Here is an 18,833-nt window from a genome sequence, read left to right as displayed (position 1 = left end):
AAAACAAAATTAAAGGAAAATCTTATTCAGTCTGCAAGAGAACTAAGCCTTGGGAGAAGATTTATTTTCTAGTAAGACGATGCCCCAAAGCAGCAACCGCTACACAGAAATGGTTTAAAGATTAAAGGTTAATGTTCTGGAGTGGCCGAATCAAAGCCCAGAGCTCAATTCAACAGAGAACTTGTGGCTGGACTTGAAAAGGACTGTTCAGCACAGATCCCCATGCAACCTGATTGAGACCTATCCGCACAGACTCAGTGCTGTGGTTGCAGCCAAAGCTGTATCTACTAAATACTGACCTAAAGGGGGTGAATATTTATGCAGCCACTTCTTTGACATTACATATTTTTGTTTAATTGACATCATATTTCAGAAATCTGTTTTCATCTTGACATTAAAGAGGTTTTATGTTTCTTTCTTGTCAAAAAAGACAAATGCTATTGACCATGATTGTTTTTTAAAAATTAATAAAAGAGTAAAACATCTTAAGGTTGAATACTTTTTATAGGCACTGCATACATTTTAAGTTTACTCAGTATAATTCACAACAAATATAAAGAGACAAATACAGAAGGGGTCTTTGACTCCATGTAGGTTACAGTGACCTACATGGAGTTAGGTTGCAGTGACCTTGTACAGTTTTGTCTGCAGTGACCTTGCACCATATTGAGAGGTTTTAGTGAACTTATACTTTATTTAGCTTGACCTAAATAAAGTAGACCTACCTGTAACTACCGGGCTTTAGTCCCAGTTTTCCCTTGTCCCAGTGGTAGTGCTCATAGGATTTAAAATTCCCACTTATGCTGTCAGTACAATAACACAAATCAAGGTCTCTTGTTATTTCATTTAAATTCAAGGTAAAAAACAAAAACATTGTGTTCCTAAAAACCTCCAGGAAAAAAATGTGTCTCAAAGTGTGTTTTAGAATGAACATATCTGGTTGCTGAGCTTTGAACATTGATACAAAGGCTGTCAACAATGTTTTCAAACACCTGTGTGGCTTCTTAATGGACACATGAAAATATTACTCCTTAAGTTGTGCCGTGAGAGCGTCATGCTTCACTATAGACTAAGAAAATTGTTTCAGCAAAAGAGCAAAAGGAAGAAAGACCTGTAGGTCAAATTCATGGATTGCATGAAAAATAAATTGGCATAACCTATTTGTTTGTCTACCGCCTGGGCTTGTGCCACGTTGCTTTTCTTGAACCAGAAATGAGCAGAGTTGCCCGGATGAAAGGAGCTAATAAGAAGTTGTGGAACATAACAAAATCATTGCTTTCTTACCCACACTGAAAAAAGGAACATGTTGGATTAACTTAATTCAATAGTGGACATTGGTTGCACACAGAAGTTTTGCTTTGGTAGCAACTTAAACAATTGAGTTAAATTAACACAAGTTATTCATGTTCAATAAACCTGTGTATTTTGTGTTGATACGATGTGATTGATACATGTTTTGATAAAGTAATTTGAGCTCTTGGAACATTTTAATCCTTTACAATTTTATCACTTTATTTCAACACTATTCAATAACTTACTCCTATACTATTTGGTCACTTAAATACTACACGTCATTTTCATATTACGTGTTAGTATTATATTCTAGTGTCAATTACACAATTTTACAATGGAGGCCTGTAACCACTAGTAACCTTTAAAAATGAAATGTCTAATTTCACTGCAGTGACAGTAGATAAGTAGTTGAACTGACATTATTGTTCTACTGTAATACAAATCAACAGTGAACAAGTAATGCCAGTTTTTCAGTGTTTTATCGACTCAGTCACAGATTAGAAATTAGACCTTTTCTTTTGAAATTGGTTACAGGCAACCATCTTTGAAGAGAAAAATACAGACATTATGTTCAAGGCCTCTATTGTCAAGATTAAATTAGACAACATTAGTAAACTAAATAATGACGTAACTATAGAACTGATTTGAAATGCAAAAACGTTAGTTACCATTGCCATTCCAGCAATCATTTATTTTAATGTCTTATACATTTCTATTAACTCTCTTAATCATTAACATTACCCATTTTTACCCCAATTAAAAATAAAAATGAACAGTTGCATATCAAAACCTTTATTCAAGGGTCAAAAATTCCAACACTGACCTCAATGTAACATCTTGGTTCAAAACAGAATTCTTAGAAGTATTTAAAATTCTTTACTCCAACTGAAATATCCCATTTCACACCGCCCTGATGGGAATATTTAGACTGTGTACAATTCTCTCTCTTCACTTGTAAAGAAAAATAGAAACTAAAATTGAAGAATGCTGCTATTTAGAGAACTTTTAGCAGAGAGGAAGAGGGGGAAAAATGGCCCTGTCTACATGGCAGTTAAGGTTTTATGAATAAAATGTCCTATAACTCCAGCTATGAAATATACAGCCAGTGTAAAGAAAATACACATTCACTTTGAGAAAACTGCCTTCAAATTATGTAACTGAAATCTGCAGACCCAAATACACAAAGTGCAATAAAATAAATACCAGAGTTTTGTCTCCAATAATCTGAAAGATGCCATTTGGAAAAGAATAAGAAAAAACACTGGTCATCAACTAAGATTCAAGGTTTAAGTGTCACTTATACAAGTAACAGGTAAGTATTTCAAAACTGTGACACTGCCTTCAGTCCAGCCATGAATTCACCCTGTACATAAGATTATGAAACTGTGTCAATATCTAATGCAATACTGTTGTAGGAATTGGAACAGCAGATGAACTTGAAATAATCTACACAAGGTCAATGTTTCATAACTTACACACCAGTCTAAAACTAACCTGAACACCTCTCTGGTCCCACAGGTAAGGCCTGTACACAAAGAAAAACAATCCCTACAAGAGCCATGTCTGAGTAGTATTCTTAGAAGTAGTATTCTTCTAAGTACCGAAAATTCTTTCCTTGCACTGAATTAAACTAAAAATCCTGTTTCACATGGCCCTGATGGTGCTATTTAGACTTTGTACAGTTCTTCATCTCTTCACCTACAAAGACAAATAGAAACTAAAATTGAAGAATGCTGTCAATAAGAGAACTTGTAGAGGAGAGGGAAAAAAACTGGCCCTGTCCACATGGCAGTTAAGAAATAAACAGTGAAGGACAAATATAAACCAACTGACACTTTCTTTTTTGTTGGTGGACTTAACAATGGATGCTGTGATTTGTTGTGGGTTGCTGACTGTTCACCTGGAAATTCAACCACCAAAATGCAGGAGATCAAGTGTGAGCTTTAAATGTCCTCCTACCTGGAGCTAACCGCCTCACGTGCACAACAATGAGCTCTCCTTACTGGAGCAGTTTTGTCTTTAAGCTTTGAGCTTTCCTCGAGAGTTGAGTCACATCCAACTCCATTACCACCTTTTGAATTACTTCGAAAGTGTAGCGGAGCTGTGACGGATACCTCATGTTCAGAGAGTAAAAAAGTCCAAACAGCAAGGCTGTTGCAAGGGCCACATTGTCCAGATCTTGAAGAACCACCACACCCTCGATGATGATGCCAACATCAGGAAAGTCACTGCCTGGTGTCTCTCTGGTGATGTAGATTCCCACTGTTGTTTTCTCGATGGCACACAGTGCAGTGGTCTCAGTCATGTCCTGGTTAAAGATAAAACATTTCTTGAAGCTTACAAAAAAAAAGATCGCTTTTGGATACAGCAATTCTAATGCTATAGTTTATTTAAACCCACGTAAGCAGCATAGCAGATTACTACAGCCAAAGACTGCCCTTCTATGCTGCCATTCATGGCAAATTTCAGAGAGAGGAAAAAAAAAACGGACACAACTTCCAGATCAAATGACGAGGAGCCTTCAAGCTTTACAAACTCATGTAAAGACTGAATTCTCATCCTAATTTTTTTCTGAAAGTTATTTTCATGTTCCTGGATGATTTTTATCATTAACCTGGACTTGTTATACCCCAGGGCTCTATCCCAGTCCCAATTTCCACCCTTGTCAGATGAGGGTCAGTGCAGTGTAGGAAGATGGTGGAATTTTTCTTCTTTCACTAGATTCACAAATTTAAAGTGTTTTCACACTGGTGTAATCCCTAGTTTATGAGAAACAATTTTTTTTTTTTTCGCTCTGTGGCAGAGGGGTCAAAATTTTTCACTTTCATAATGGGGGGCTATAGAGAATAAGTGGACAGTTTGGACCATTCATTTTAATCTCAGCACTGGAATCACTTTGCCAAGGTGATAAAGAGGGCAAATGGACCTAAACAGTCCAAGTAGGATCACAGGGTTAATTAAATACGTTTTGAAATGTAGCAAAGCCACAATCTACTCACAAAACACTCACCATGTACTCCTGCAGCAAGACGTTGGGATTCTCGTTCAGATAGATGCAGAGTCCTTTAATGAGGGACTCCCTTCTGGCATCAATGTCATCCTTAAGAATTATAACAAAAAAAATAGAGATATTTGAACTCAAATTTTCAGTAGCACAGAAGAAAGTGACCAAAGACAAAAACTCTGGCTTTTTTTTAAACAGTCAGCATGTGACACCAGTATCTACAAAACATTAAAACAACCTGTTTGGTCCTGAACTTTATGGACTGGATTTTATATCATCTCCAGAGATTATATAAAAAAAAGATACATTTATCACAGTGGGAAAGTGAATGCATGATAAATATGACTGGGTCTTTTCAGTGGAATCAGCACTCACAGGTAAAGGGAGATGAGCTTTGCAATAGATGCATATAAATCTTTTACTGACCTAATGCAATGCATATACATTTGAAGTTTAACAATTTAAAAGTTCTTACTGTCATCATGGCAACTATGTCTTTCAGCTTTTTGCCCTGCTCCCCCAATCGCTTTGCAAACACTCTCAGCAGACTTTCAGAGAGAAGGTCAAGCTGCGACAGAAACCTTGATTGTAGAGGCATGGTTGTGATGCGCTTAAACTCCGCATTAATCTGAAACAACATGAAATTAATTTAAATAGCAGCACAGCCCACAGATTTTAGAAGACATTTCTAACATCAAAACCACACCTGCCCGCCATATCATGGTGTGCACTGTGCATGGTTAATCATCTGGGTTCTACTATGGAATATTTGGAAACACATTCTAATGAAGTCGAGCATTACTTTTACAAATAAACTCATTATCTATGACACAACTAGTCAGGGCATCATTTTTTAAACTACCTCCATTGCATCAAAAAGAGCTGGCCATCTATCTTGTACATTGCTGATCATGGGAGCATCACAAATGACTTCTTGTCTTCTTAATGCAAATGTTCTGTCCATTTTAGCCCTAATTGCGTCTCTGTTGTTGCGCTTCTTGACATCTGAAAGGAGTTCAACCCTCATCTTCTCCAGGGACTGGGCACATTCTCCAGGTGGAAAAGAGGGGCAGTATTCAACTTCACCCCTCTTTGGTTTCTTAACATCAAAAGCAGGAGAACGTTTCTCAGCTGGTTTATATTTCAAAGAATTCACACATACTTCAGGACATCCTACTTTCCGGAGATGAGTGCGATAGTTTGACAACTTGTATTTGAGGCTCATCTTCCATCCGTCATAGCCAGTGGGTGAGCCTTTTTCTTTTAAACATGGATGCTTCAGGATGAGTGCCTCTGCGACTTCGTCAAACTTACTGTCTGTGAGATAGACTGTGTACTTGACTACCTCCTGGATCAACCCCTCTAATATGTCGGACTTCAGCCTTGGATCAGGGATCAGCCGCACCCCATTTTCTTTGTAAGCTACATGGGCCTTCTGAAGCTTAATTTCCGCATCGTATGTGAAACGGGGAACACAGAACAAATCTGGCCATGAAGCCCGTGATGACGTAGACTCTGGAGATGAAAGAATCACGGTGCTGTCACCTGAACAGGATGAGGTGTCACCAGGAGCACTGGTTGATGAAAAGGAGAAACTGTGTTCACCTTGGTCTTCAGGTTGGCAGGATGTGTATACAACTTTGAGCGTCGCTTTGTCTTGTATTTCTTCCATTGAAGTTAAGTTCATAAACTCGTTGCCAAAAAGCGTGTCCATGAACTGCAGTCGGAAGGGTTCGATAATTTTACACTGAGTCTTTATGTTAGTCTCTAGTTCAGCCACAGTTGAAGGCAGACCAGCAGAAAACATGACCCTCTGACTACTGTCTGGTCCAAGGATAACTCTGAGAATAGCCTGAGTTGTCATGGTCTCACTTCACTGTCTGTTAGGAGAGAATAAGAAAATATAATTAGAATCAGTTTTATAACAAGACGTATTGTTAATCACCAAACCAAATCTCATCTTTTAATGTTAAAACCCTAATACTTTTAAGAATCTGACAACTTAATTCTGGAAAAAAACAGACATGCCAACATCAATTTGTCAAAAGTGTACAAGAAATGGAGTAAAAAAACAAAAACAAAAAAACACCAGTGTGTCCAGGGTTTGCCATGCACATTAGCACGTGGCAGCAGAGAAGACAATGTTTTTTTTTACACTGTCTTCTAGTGTTGCCCAACACAGTCCTACCATTCCTTTCATAGCAGTCATGAGTGCATGATGTTGCCAATCCCATCACCATTTCCCACACAAACAAGGTTAAACATGCAGTACAACAAACATATCCCTGTGATAACATTGAGAGGCTCAGGAGAGCACAGGACAAGACCAGAGGAGTGATGAAGTGTGCTACAGAGTCAAACAGAATTGAAAAAGAGTGCTCTCCAGGGTTTCCACACATTAATTTTTATAAAATTTTCCATTATATTCCCTTAATATTTATTGAATTTCCTTGGTTTATTTTGAATGCAAAATAATAATAATAATAATAATTTTTATTATTATTATTATTATTATTATTATTATACAATTAATTAATAAAAAAATGATCTTTTTAGTGATCATAGGGAACAAAACGGAGGTTCTTATTGGAGCAGAAGGAGAGGAAGAGGATAGAGATGAGAGGAAGGGAGTAGAAATAAGAGATGACCAGAGAGAAGACATAATAAGGATGAGGATTAAAGAGATGAAGAGGGGAAGAGAAGAGCAGATAGAATTGAGACAGAGAGAAGACAACAGGATGCTGAGGAGGAAAGAGATGGAGGGAAGGAGAGAAAGGATAAGCAGAAAGAAAGAGGGAAGATTACAAGGAAAGAGATGAGGAGAGGAGAGGAGAAGGAAGCAGCAGTACAGGAGGAGAAAAAGAGAAGTGGCAAAAGGAGAGGACAAAGAGCCCACAGCCATGTGTATTAAAATAAAAAATAATAATGTATATGTATATGTATGTACAGATATATTAAAAATGTAAATATTAATATCTTTTGCTGGAATTGTGTGTCCATGAGAACCCTGGGCCTCCTTTTAAAGACTGTATGCAACTATAGGCACAATGATTTTCACATCATCTTACCAGAACACACAGATTGATCTCTTCAATGTCACCATCCGCACACCCCCAACTACATAGGCAGCCAGTGGATACTCATCAACCAGTTCGGAGATTTCCACAAGAGCAAGTTCTCGTGCAGGAGATGGAGTCAGCTGATAGGCTCCATAATGCTCACAATACCATCCACACAGTAGTTTCAACACAAAAAATAGTCTCTGCTGCAAAATGCATATTTGATGGATTTCCCCAAATTCAGGCAAACCACCCTCAGAACCATATGCCACCATCATACCTGGTCTGTAGTTTATTCCCTTGCTCCAAACGTTTTTTGCTAGGTTTATTTCAGATACATCAGGATCTCTCTGTTTAAAAGCTTGAGCTAGCTCTTCCTTCAAAACATCTAGTGGGACAGTGGATACATCTGATACATCCAGCACTGGTTTATCAATATTTGGAGATGACAAGTGATAACCAATCATAATCTGATGTTTCACAGCCAGAGACAGAGGCACATTTTTGAAGCAACTGGTGTGTTTCACAACTTTTTTAAAGAAACTGTGCTTTGCCTCAAACCTGATGGTCCAAAGTCCCACGAGAGGCCCCAAAAGCTGTATCAGTTGTGGGTAATGTTCTATGTAGTGGTGTTTGGGCAGCAATTTTTGTTAGGAAACACCTCTTGATACCTTTGTCGGTGATCTGAAATTTTGCTCTCAAGGTAAGCGATAGACTCTTCACTGTGAACTGGGGCAACCACTAGCTCAACAATCTGTTTTAGATCCAACAAGACCTGCCATACTGGCTCATGTTCAGGAATCTTGGATCCAATTAGAAATGGGAGCAATCTTAACAAGCTCCAATTTTCATGGGCATTGCCCCCTATGGTTTTCCTGCTTGAAAGATTTTGTGGCAAAGAATGAGGCTTATTGGTTTTGTCTGTCCACTTGTATGGGAAATGCAGAATGGAACCATTTATATCATCCAAGGTGATATACTTCTTTGATATTAGTAATGTGAGGCAATGTGCTATTTCAACAGGCACAATGCCTTCAAAAGATCATGAGCAATGTCAGGGGGGTAGCCACTGATGACATGAAAATGAGAAAGTGCTCCAGTAAAAGGACAGGCTCTTTTAACACCAAAAAAGCTACTGCCACTATCTAGCGCTGCTCTGACATGGGTTTCATGTGTTTCTTTTATTCTGAGGCTGAAAGTTCCTGACCTAACCTCATGCGATTGAATATCTGAAGCTGGTGCGGTACAAAACGACAAAAGTAGGGGCCTGTAAAGTTCTCCACAAAACCTGCTATTCCATGTGCTCCTAAATTGTCAGCAGCAATACTCTGCACTGTACCCTTCAGTGATTTGTTCAGTTGTGGGACAAAAATACCATCAACTTCCAAAGACCTCAGGTCCCGTATTAGGGGCTCTAAAACCTTGTCATAACCAAATGACTTTATATTGTCCGTTTTACACAAAATGGCCAGGAAAATTGAGGATAAACTAGAATGAGACCCTGGGGGAAGGTTACTCAGTACCCAATACACAGCACAAAGTTTGTGGGTTTTGCGTGAGGTGCCCAAAGGGTTACAGACCTCGAAGTCATCAGCATACAAAGTTATGGATAAACTTAGGTCTTCCCCTGACAACAAACTATTTTCCTTAAAATGCAGACCATCCTTATAAGACCTGTACACATTTTTTTTCCAGTCTCTGTCCCCCTGTGTGTTTTGTGATTACAAACTATCTTGTCCACAATATCTTTCCTACTCAGCAGCACTTTCAGGGATTCTAGGATGGGGATGTATTGGAATGTTTTGTTCTCTTTCGCATCCAAAGTATATTCAATTGGTTCGACAACATTAAATTTTGCATTGTAATATTGCTTACGTTGATATGCAGAACTCAAGGGTCCATCCTTCCCTATGGCCTTATTTAGAGGATTTGCTGAGCACAGAGAAGAGACTGTTTCATCTATGACAGCTCTGTCAACTTGGAGCTTGTGTTTTTGAAAAATGTCCACTAGAACACCTTCAGCATGAGATTTTGAGAGACAGCCAGTTAAGTGGTGAAGTTCTACCAAAAAATCATTGATTGCTCTGCTTGGTACATGGGAAAAATGTTCTAATTTTAATAAAGCTGCTGCCAAACTGTGCTCGATCACATCTGGGAGGTCATTTAGAGAACCAGTACTGCTACCAGGTTGAGCATCCTCACCAATGTCATCATCAGACGATTTGAAGCAGATTCTGGGGAAGCAAGGGTGGCTGATACTACAATTCCTGGTTTAAAATCTTTTGGTGAATAAGACCTGTGTTTTCTGCTCTTGTGGGATTTCAAAGATCCTAAGACGTTTGTTTGAAATTTGCAATCTAAGAACATACACGTTACAACCTCATTTTTCTTCAAATGTGCATTGACATGAGTCCAGTAATCCCTCTCAGTCACAAGATCTTTACAAGAACACAAATGGCAACTAAATGTACATTTCTCTGACTGATGACGACTAGTTTTATTAACATGACATCTATTCAAATGAATTAACAGTGCATTCCACGTTCTAAAAGTGCATGGGCAGCTTGCATACACACATGGAATACGATTGTTATTCCCGTAATGTCTATGTCTGACTCGATAGTGCTTCAGAATATCAGACCTACTTGGAAAAACTGAAGGGCAGGTCTTGCATTGCCACATTCACTCTGTCACTGGAACACTTCTAGCACCATTCACTATGAAAAAGGAAACAAAGAAGGATTAAAGGTATGGTTAGAGATCCTGGAAAAACAGAACAGGGCAAATTTTAAAAATAAACAAACAAAAGTCTAGGCTGCTTTCCTCAGCCTTCTCTCTGAAGCCATACTTCCAGAGCGCAGGGACACACACTGCTTGTTCAGTGTTGGATTCATATCAACTGATTGCGAAAGGTTAGATAAATGATAGCTATACTTAGAATTAATAATAATGCTAGTGTGACGGAGTGTACTGTACTGAACATCTTTCTAATATTTTGTCCAATCTTTTCCCATACATGACTGGGGCAAAATATCCAAAACGCTCAGAAACACAAAATAGTCCACTCAAATAGACCACACCAGCTAAACTAATTACATTAATCACCTACCTGACAATATATACAGCTTAAAGTTGAACCTATGACAGAGTTGTTGTATTAGATTGCACAGATGTATTAATGAAGTGGTCAGTGTGTGTATGCATGTGCTGAGCTATTCACTAAAATCTGTAATTCATTATAATTACAGTAACTATAAAAGCAAATACAACATCCGGTTCTCACCACAAAAACTTGAGCCAAAGATCCATCAGCTGACTCCAGGTGATATGCAGACTTGAGTTTGTCTGTCACTCTGCAGCAAAACAGGAAAAAAAAATTTAGGCATTACAAAACTGTATTTCAATAAACAAACATTAGATGTACACTCACCAGCAACTTTATTTAGGTACACTGCATAAACTAACAAACCACTGTAAAATATCAAATGATTAATGTGATTATTACCTTCTCTGATGAGAACAGAAAACCCCTTCTCATTACTGTGGCCTTGCATGAGTAACCATATTCCCTGTTTAAACACTGGGGTGACACTGCAAAGCCACCAGCTTGTATCCCAAAAAAAGATAAGAGATAAGTGTTCCCTAGTTAAGCAGCGACAGGCCATCGCTCCGTGATTATTGCTCCCACTGCTTCAGACATAGCAGACTCACACCAGTTAATGTGTCCTTTTTTGTTCGAATTTCCTCTCCTCCTGCTCATGGTCTCATTACACGGTGTTTGAGGAGCGGAGGTGCGGGGGTTCGCTAACTTAATGCTAGTGACATTAGCAGAGGCTGCTCAATGGCAAAATCTCACTAACGGTACGGCCACAGTGCAGTTAACACACATGTAACTGAACAGTCAGCTAGCAAACCACTTCAAACAAATGACTAAGGAGCGCCGCAAAGTTAAGTTGAATGTAACATGAACGGCTCCCGCTCAAAAAACAAATTCAAATGAAACATGGTGAAAAAGTAGCGCGAGCATAAAAGCTCACGGCACTTATTTAACGTCACATAGTGATTCTCAAGACATTAAACTACATTTGGCTGAGATTTCGACAACATTTAATCAGAAAATCCAGACTTACCGAGCGAGTAGTGGCGTAGCGTTCCGTACCGCGAGCCCTTGGATGTGAGACGGTTACCTTCGTCTACCCAAAATGCAAAGCGCGCAAGACAAGATCGCGCGCGGTATCACGATAATTAACATCGCAACTTTATTGACTCACTTCATTCCAACATGATCTGAACAAATTCATGTACTCTGTCTGCATATCATGTAGTTTCTACACCATATATTTACGTTTAACTTTAAAACATCAGGCAATTGGGTTAAATACACCCAAGATGCTTACATTAATCCAAGAGCTGTCCAGTCTCCTTTTTTTCAGTGCAGTTCTTCAGTGAGAAAGCAGCACATACCAGACACCTCAGCCACTACTGCTCAATACAGCCTGTCTGTCTTAATGATAGAGGATGGTAAACCTATCGGTCAGATCCTTTAGGAATGCATCAACATGGACTTTATGCACATTGTGTAACTTCCTCTTTAATATGTAGGAAGTTTGCTTCTTCTTATATAGAGGCATTTGGTACATTCAGCACATTGGGCCTTCAGCAGTGCTGTAGATATTGAATGTAGTACTACACCCAGTTGTTCTTTAATCTTTTCTTTATTGTAAGAGAACAAAGCTGAAAGACAAGGTTGAAATAGTGGAGGTTTCCTCACAGGAGGATGAGATTTAGAAGCTGGAACATGACAGGATATTTTCAGTTTTAATCTAAACTCTTCTGTTCTTCATCGTTACAGTTATTCCCACTGTTTTTGTTGGTGTGTGAGTTGTTAGAGAGAGAAATTTTAGAAAATACCTCTAGGAAAAGAGAGTCTTTCTTTTTGTCTAGAACAGAGAAAAAATAACTCTCTGTTCTTTGGCATGAAGTCTTGTGTTTTATTTTGATTGTGGGTACAGAGTGAGCAGTAGGTGGATGGTTTTATAAAGAACTGAGACAGAAGAGGACTACATTTGTAGCATGAAGAATGACAAAATGTGCTGTAGATCACATCCTTAAAGCTGGTGCTAACTGCTCTGCCTTTTAAAAGTCACAGTGTGTTTACTTATGCCATCAGATTTTCTTATTATAACTTTGTGAATTTTATGTGATGTGTGCTGATTTTGGGGAATAGGGAGTTTTATATATAAATACATAATTTTGTGTTGCTTATCTTATTTCATTGAATTAAATATGACATACTGCTGCACAACTGACAGTGAGCAGTAAAATAGAAATGGAAATACCTCCTTTTTGATGAATACATTTTCCCTAGGCATTCATTTACTTACAGCTCATCTTCCTAAAAGTTGGGATGCTTTGTAAATTTCAAATTAAAAGAAGATTTGGTTATGTTATAAACATTGACACCCTGTAGGCCTAAGCAAAAAGACAACATAAGAAACATTGAAACTGAGAATCTTTATTATGATTGGTTTTAAGGTGTTGATATCTTAGTGTATGTGGTTACTTGGTATCAAACACTACTTTGAATTTTCTTACTGTGTCTTAAATTATGATTTAGTTATCAGCTGGTGGCTGTGTGTAACATTAGTAAGCATCAACAACTAACACAACTTTGGTAACTTTAAAGAAGTAGAAAAGTTAAAGTGGATGCTATGCTCTGACATTTCTACGTTAAGTCTTTGTGCCGAAGTTGTAAAATTGCGACAAGCAACATTGCTGAATTAAACAGGCTATAGCTGCAAATATGGTGCCTAATGTTGTTACCACTTTACACCAGTAGATGGCGGACATGAGTAACTTCAATCCGAGCAGCATTTGTGGGCGTGCATCTATTCAAAGTTTTGGTTAGTTACTCCAAAAAAGAAATTATTACTAGTTACTTTCTCAAAAAAGTAATATGATAAATTACTTAGTTACTCATCACCTGAGATCTTAATTGCCATTGTAAATTAATTCCCAATGAAAAATACAATGCTAAACCTTACATATCCCTACATTAGTGTAACATCATATAATGGCACTATTTAATACAGTAAAAGGTGTAAGGATACGTGAGTGATGTCAACACATGAAGAGAAGTTACAACATGGGACTTAGTGTGTGTGCTCCCAAAGAAGTTAATCTGCAGTTAAGTAGTCTGCCATGTGCTATGGTCAGTCAAGTTGTGTTAAAAAAGTCAACAAAAGATAGCCACTTCCTCCTGATAATTCTACACATCGCAACAATTAGCACAAACCCTTCTTCTAATTAGGAGGACACACACGATACCTCTCAGTTCTACTCTTTAACACAAAAAAAGGAGACATTGTGAAAATCACACCAAAACAGCACCTAACAGAAAAATATGTCAAAAACAAGTTCATATAGTTAACATCTCTTCCAATACGCTGCCACAAGCCTGTTTATCTCAGCTTCTGTTCTTACCTGTTGCTGTTGTTGGAAATCGAGCTTTGACTCCCTGGTAGAAGTCGGCATCACGCAGTTATCTTGAGCCTCACTTTGGCCTTGGGGGTCTCTGGCTTCTAGCTTTGTGTGAAGTTTACATTTCACCGTCACATTCTTGAGCTTTTGTGCAACAAATTTGAAGTAGGTTGCATAACTTCTTGCATTTGAAGCTGTCCTTATTTGAACTGTTTTGGCCTTTCCCACTTCCTCCTGCATGGACTCGATCTAATGTGTCAGCCGTTTGAACCAGCAAGTGTCACATAGGCACACATTAAAAGGGACCCTTGATTTGTTTTATCCATGCTCCTGTTTTACACCTAGATGAAGGATTTACATCAACTGTAATGTGATTACTAAGATAGCAGCAGTAACACGTTTCCCTTCTGCATTACAGACAAATGTGATGTGATTACAGTAACATGTTACTTTCCCAACACTGCTTGTGATGGACTATGATTAGAATCCACTATCCTATCTAAATAAAAGAAAACATCCCAAAATTAATCTTAAAAAAACAGCTTTATTTGAAAATGAACATTGTGTTAAATCACCCCTCCAGCTGACTGTTAGCGTCACATTTTTTAGTCTCCCCAGGCCTGCAGGGACATCTTTCAGCTCCTTTCTCACACTTCACATCTCTGTGTTTGTAATGTTTTTAAATCACTCTTTATCCTCTCTGTTCCTCTTTGGATGCAGCGTCTCCCTAATGAGTTGTATTGATTTAATAAAGGAATCAGAAAGGTGTAATGCTTTTTGTCTGATTCAGCAGAAAACTCCCAAACAAGAAAAGAATTTGTGTCCCTAATAATTATGTTTCTCACTGATCCAGTGGCTTAATTCAATCTTATTTGATGGCTAATCCATAATCATCAAAAACCTGCATTGTGGAATGAAACAGCCATTAAAAATGCATGTTACACTATTTGTCAGGGAAGTTTTCATCAGCACTTTCTAACTAGATGGGAACATAAACAGCAACAGTTTGAAAAAGCTGATGACAGGCTAAGCTTTTGAAGAGAGGTGGATATTACAGTACACCAAAACATGACTCATTAAGGTTAATAGAGCAGGGAACTTGTCAGTATGGTACAATACAAAATCTGCTTCTGGTTTATAAGGATGATCAGAATTATTATTTGTTTACTTGGCCAGCTTCATAAAAAGACAGGCGGATTTTTAGAGGTGCAGCCTGTCATGGAAGAATGCCACTGCTCACCAGCTGCTGTGAACAATATTGGTATTTAATAATAAGCTTTAAATCCTCACTTACTCATAAAAGGTCATCAAGTCATGGCAGTCATTTTGCTTTGCCGTTACACGTATTATATGTTAGAAGCCAGGGTTTGCAGAACTTGTTCTGCTTGAATTTAAAAGGATAAAAATGATCTATTTTTAATGAATTTGTTCAGAGATTCTTTAATTATCAAAGTGAATGAGTTGATTAATAGACTTATCATTAGGAGCACTAAAAAGAGGGATTTCACAGAGCAGTTTTAGATGTTTTCATGCCTTAAAGTTAAGTCATAAAACAGACTAAAAGGAGTTTTATTCAAGCATCAGACACATCCAATTATAAATTGTGGTTTTGAGTTGATGAAAGAGTTTCAGCAAATTGAATTATTTCAGTAATGGGGATTTTCATGCCTTAAATCTCCTTGTACAAGTTTCCTGTGTTAGTTGTTTTATTTCTTTTAAATCATTAATTTATTTACAAATGTCTCACTTTTAGTCTTTACCTTTTATTGCCTCCATGCCTGTAATTATAGCCGAGGCTGAAGGTGTTACAGTTGCGAACAAAGTTATTCAACCCCATTGCAAATCAGGTTCAATGCGACAATTTACAGACATTTGGTTGTTTGGAATGAACAAATCAAACATGAGGAACTGAAATAGCTCAACACAACTATTGCTTCAATAAGTGATCCCCTAAATCCAACTAAAAATGGCTCTTATAATGACATCTCCAGTCTCAAAATTATTCAACCCCTTCATGGCAAGCATCTTTGGTACTTGGTAGAGCACCCTTTTGCTTCTATGACCTGCAAATGAGATGCACACCCAGACACCAGCTCCTGGCAGCGTTCCTGAGGAGTCTTATCCCATTCCTCATGTGCAATGGCCTCCAGTTCAGTAATATTCTTAGGTCTGCCTGTGCAACTGCCGTCTTCAAATCCCGCCAGAGATTTTTCTATGGGGTTCAAGTCAGGTGACTGGGATGGCCATTGTAGAAATTTCCAGGACTTCTTCTGCAACTAAGCCTTGGTGGAATTTTGGGGCAGCACACGCTGCAGGTTACCAGTGCCAGAGGATGCAAAGCAGCCCCAGAACATCACTGAGCCACCACTATGCTTAACTGTGAGCACAGTGTTCTTTTCAGGGTATGCTTCATTTGTCTTCCTCCACATGTACCACTGAAACCTCTTTGGCTTATTCATATGATTTTTAGCATGTTGTAGCCAACTTTTCTTGTGCTTTTGGGTCAGTAATGGTGTACATTTTGGAGTTCTGGAAATGGAAAATGTGTATGTCCAGTACCTGCCTTACTGTGCTCACTGAATCCTCAGTCCCGGTTTCCACCAAGTTTGGCTGGAGGTCTACAGTCACTCAAGGGTTTTTCACAGCCTGCCTTCTGAGACATCTGGTGGCAGTCATTGATAGCTTTCTTTTTCTGCCCCATCCAGGTAGTGTAACCACTGTTCCTGAAACTTTGTACTTGTGAACTTTGCTTCCAATGGTGTCTCTAGAAACATTAAGTTCCTTTGCTGTATTTTTGTATCCTGTTCCTTGTTTGTGAAGGCCAATGACCTCTTCTCCTTACTTTTTGGACCATTCTTTTGACTTTGCCATATCTCTAACATGCAGTCAAACGTGACACTCAACAAACCCCTCACTGTTCAGGTATTTCATGTGTTCCAGCTCAAGCAAACCTGGTACAACTAATGAAGTCTTTAATTAGTTGCATCAGGTGTGCTTGAAACACAGCTGATTTCACATTTTTGAGCTGTGTGGGATTGTGATCAGGGGTTGAATCATTTGAGTTTTGTTTTCACTTGAATTTGGGGAAACCACGTGGAGCATTCGTTCTGTTGAGCTATTTCAATTCTTTTTGTTTGATTGTTCATTGCAAAGCTGAAGGTCTGTAAATTGTCATGATAAAGCTGATTTGTAATCGGGTCTGAAAAATTTTGATTACAACTGTATGTCTTCAGGTTTTCTTTCAGTACATCAGGCAGTACATACATCCGTCTGGACCTTATTGTGAACATTTTCCTTTAGCTTTCTACCAGTGTCTGCACTGACATCAGGATGAACAGTTAAGATTTTCAAGATCAAAGATTAATAGATGCATTAATTCATTAAACAAAATCATACCATGGTCTGAGTGAATACTGAAATCTGATTCACACCAAGGTAGAAATGAGGCAGCAATCACACAACCACAAAAACTACTCCAAACCTTCTTTTCAACCCTTCTCTGCTTTCAGTCCTGCAATTTTTAACTTTGAGGAGGGACATATGTGCCAGGTTTTTATGTAAGTTTTTATGCAAAACATTAGAAAACAGAATATATTGGAAAAAGAGGGAATGATGACATACCCTGCCCAAAAGCAAGGCAGTGGCTCCCTTTTAGTTACATGATCACACTGGTGCCCCCTGCACTGCCAAAGAAGATTAGATCAAACATTTTTGTGTTTTAGAGGCGGACTAGCTGAACACAGAGCTGAATGCTTGTAACATTTGAGGCCTCTGTGCTGGACAAACCAGAAAACCTGGTCTCTTTTTATCAGCTGGAGTTTTATCAAGCGTACAGTCTTCAGTACTAGAGGTCTGCCAAGTGGACCCCCCTCTGTCTGTGCCCCCCTCTGAGTCTCTCTGCTCACCAGCAGGTGAGATCCAGCCCACATTTACAAAGCAACATCTGAGAACAGCTCCTCTGTTCTGGCTTTTTATCCACACCCCATAAACCACGGGGTATGGATGGCATACTGTTGCCAGCTCTAATCACTAATTTAGACCGTTGATAGAGCAGATCAGTCAAGGGAAGGACGTTGTGTTCAAACTGAAGCTTTCTGAGAGAAGCATGAAGAAGTGATCTGATTAGTGTTGTCAGTGAATGATCAAGTTATGTATGAGCCTACTTTACTTAAAAGTCATTCACTTTATCTAAACTAACTACAATTACTGTTTGTGAACCAGTGCAGCACTAAAATCTTCCACACTCTCTGTTTGTTGTGTACATGAAACTATGGCAACCAAAACTAAGCATATTATGCTGGAGTTGATAATTACTGAGCAGCAGGTGGCTATAGTGTAATAACTTCAAAGAAGATGAGATGCACAGCTGATGAATCCGTTGTGGCAGAGGCTACTGAGAGACATGGATGAGGAAACACGTTTGATATTTTCACATGTTCACAAGCAGATTTGACAAAATGATCTGCCACCCACTGCTGTTTATCTCACACTAGAATACACACAGCCAGACTAGAGTATGGCTGTAAACACTACTCTGACACTGGAAGTCACCCAGTGCTAAGTAACAGACCACTCACAGGGTTTCCACACTACGTGGAGCTACCTTATTTACTGTGGTGTTGATTAGGGATGAACAATATATCATATTTCTACTGGTTAGTGATGTCTCATCACAAAGATCAGCTATAGTCAGGTGCCCATCACTCTGCCGCCTTTGTGCTTTTGAATTTTAGCTAAAATCACGTTTTCTCATTTCCATGACAGACGTGCAGTATACCTCCTATTTCCCAACATCCTTTTATCAGGGCATTGCATTTTGAGTTCTCTGTACTCTTATTTTTGCTTAACTTAAGTCTTCGCCGACCTGCTTCAACGACTACTGAGCGGTAGCACTAACTCCCATCATCATGAAGTGCTTCGAACGGCTAGTCATGCAGCACATCAAATCCATCCTCCCTCCTTCCCTGGACCCCTTCCAGTTTGTGTATCGGACTAAC

General features: G+C 38.7%; 1 protein-coding gene and 1 long non-coding RNA gene across 2 annotated transcripts in view; one reads left to right on the top strand and one right to left on the bottom strand.

Moving 5' to 3' along the window:
* syndig1l (synapse differentiation inducing 1-like) overlaps positions 1 to 18,833 on the top strand; it is a 69,524-nt gene that overhangs the window by 7,010 nt on the left and 43,681 nt on the right. The gene's annotated exons all lie outside the window — the stretch shown is intronic.
* Positions 9,955 to 11,544, bottom strand: LOC121521615. The gene is made up of 3 exons (XR_005992865.1): positions 11,487 to 11,544; positions 10,640 to 10,709; positions 9,955 to 10,073 (listed from the first exon to the last, which is right to left on the bottom strand). It is a non-coding gene; the product is annotated as an uncharacterized LOC121521615 (long non-coding RNA).

Source organism: Cheilinus undulatus, linkage group 14 (genome assembly GCF_018320785.1).
Source record: "Cheilinus undulatus linkage group 14, ASM1832078v1, whole genome shotgun sequence".
In the NCBI taxonomy this organism is placed as follows: Eukaryota; Metazoa; Chordata; class Actinopteri; order Labriformes; family Labridae; genus Cheilinus; species Cheilinus undulatus.
Note: the sequence above shows the minus strand (reverse complement) of the source record. Positions and strands in the feature narration are given on the sequence as shown.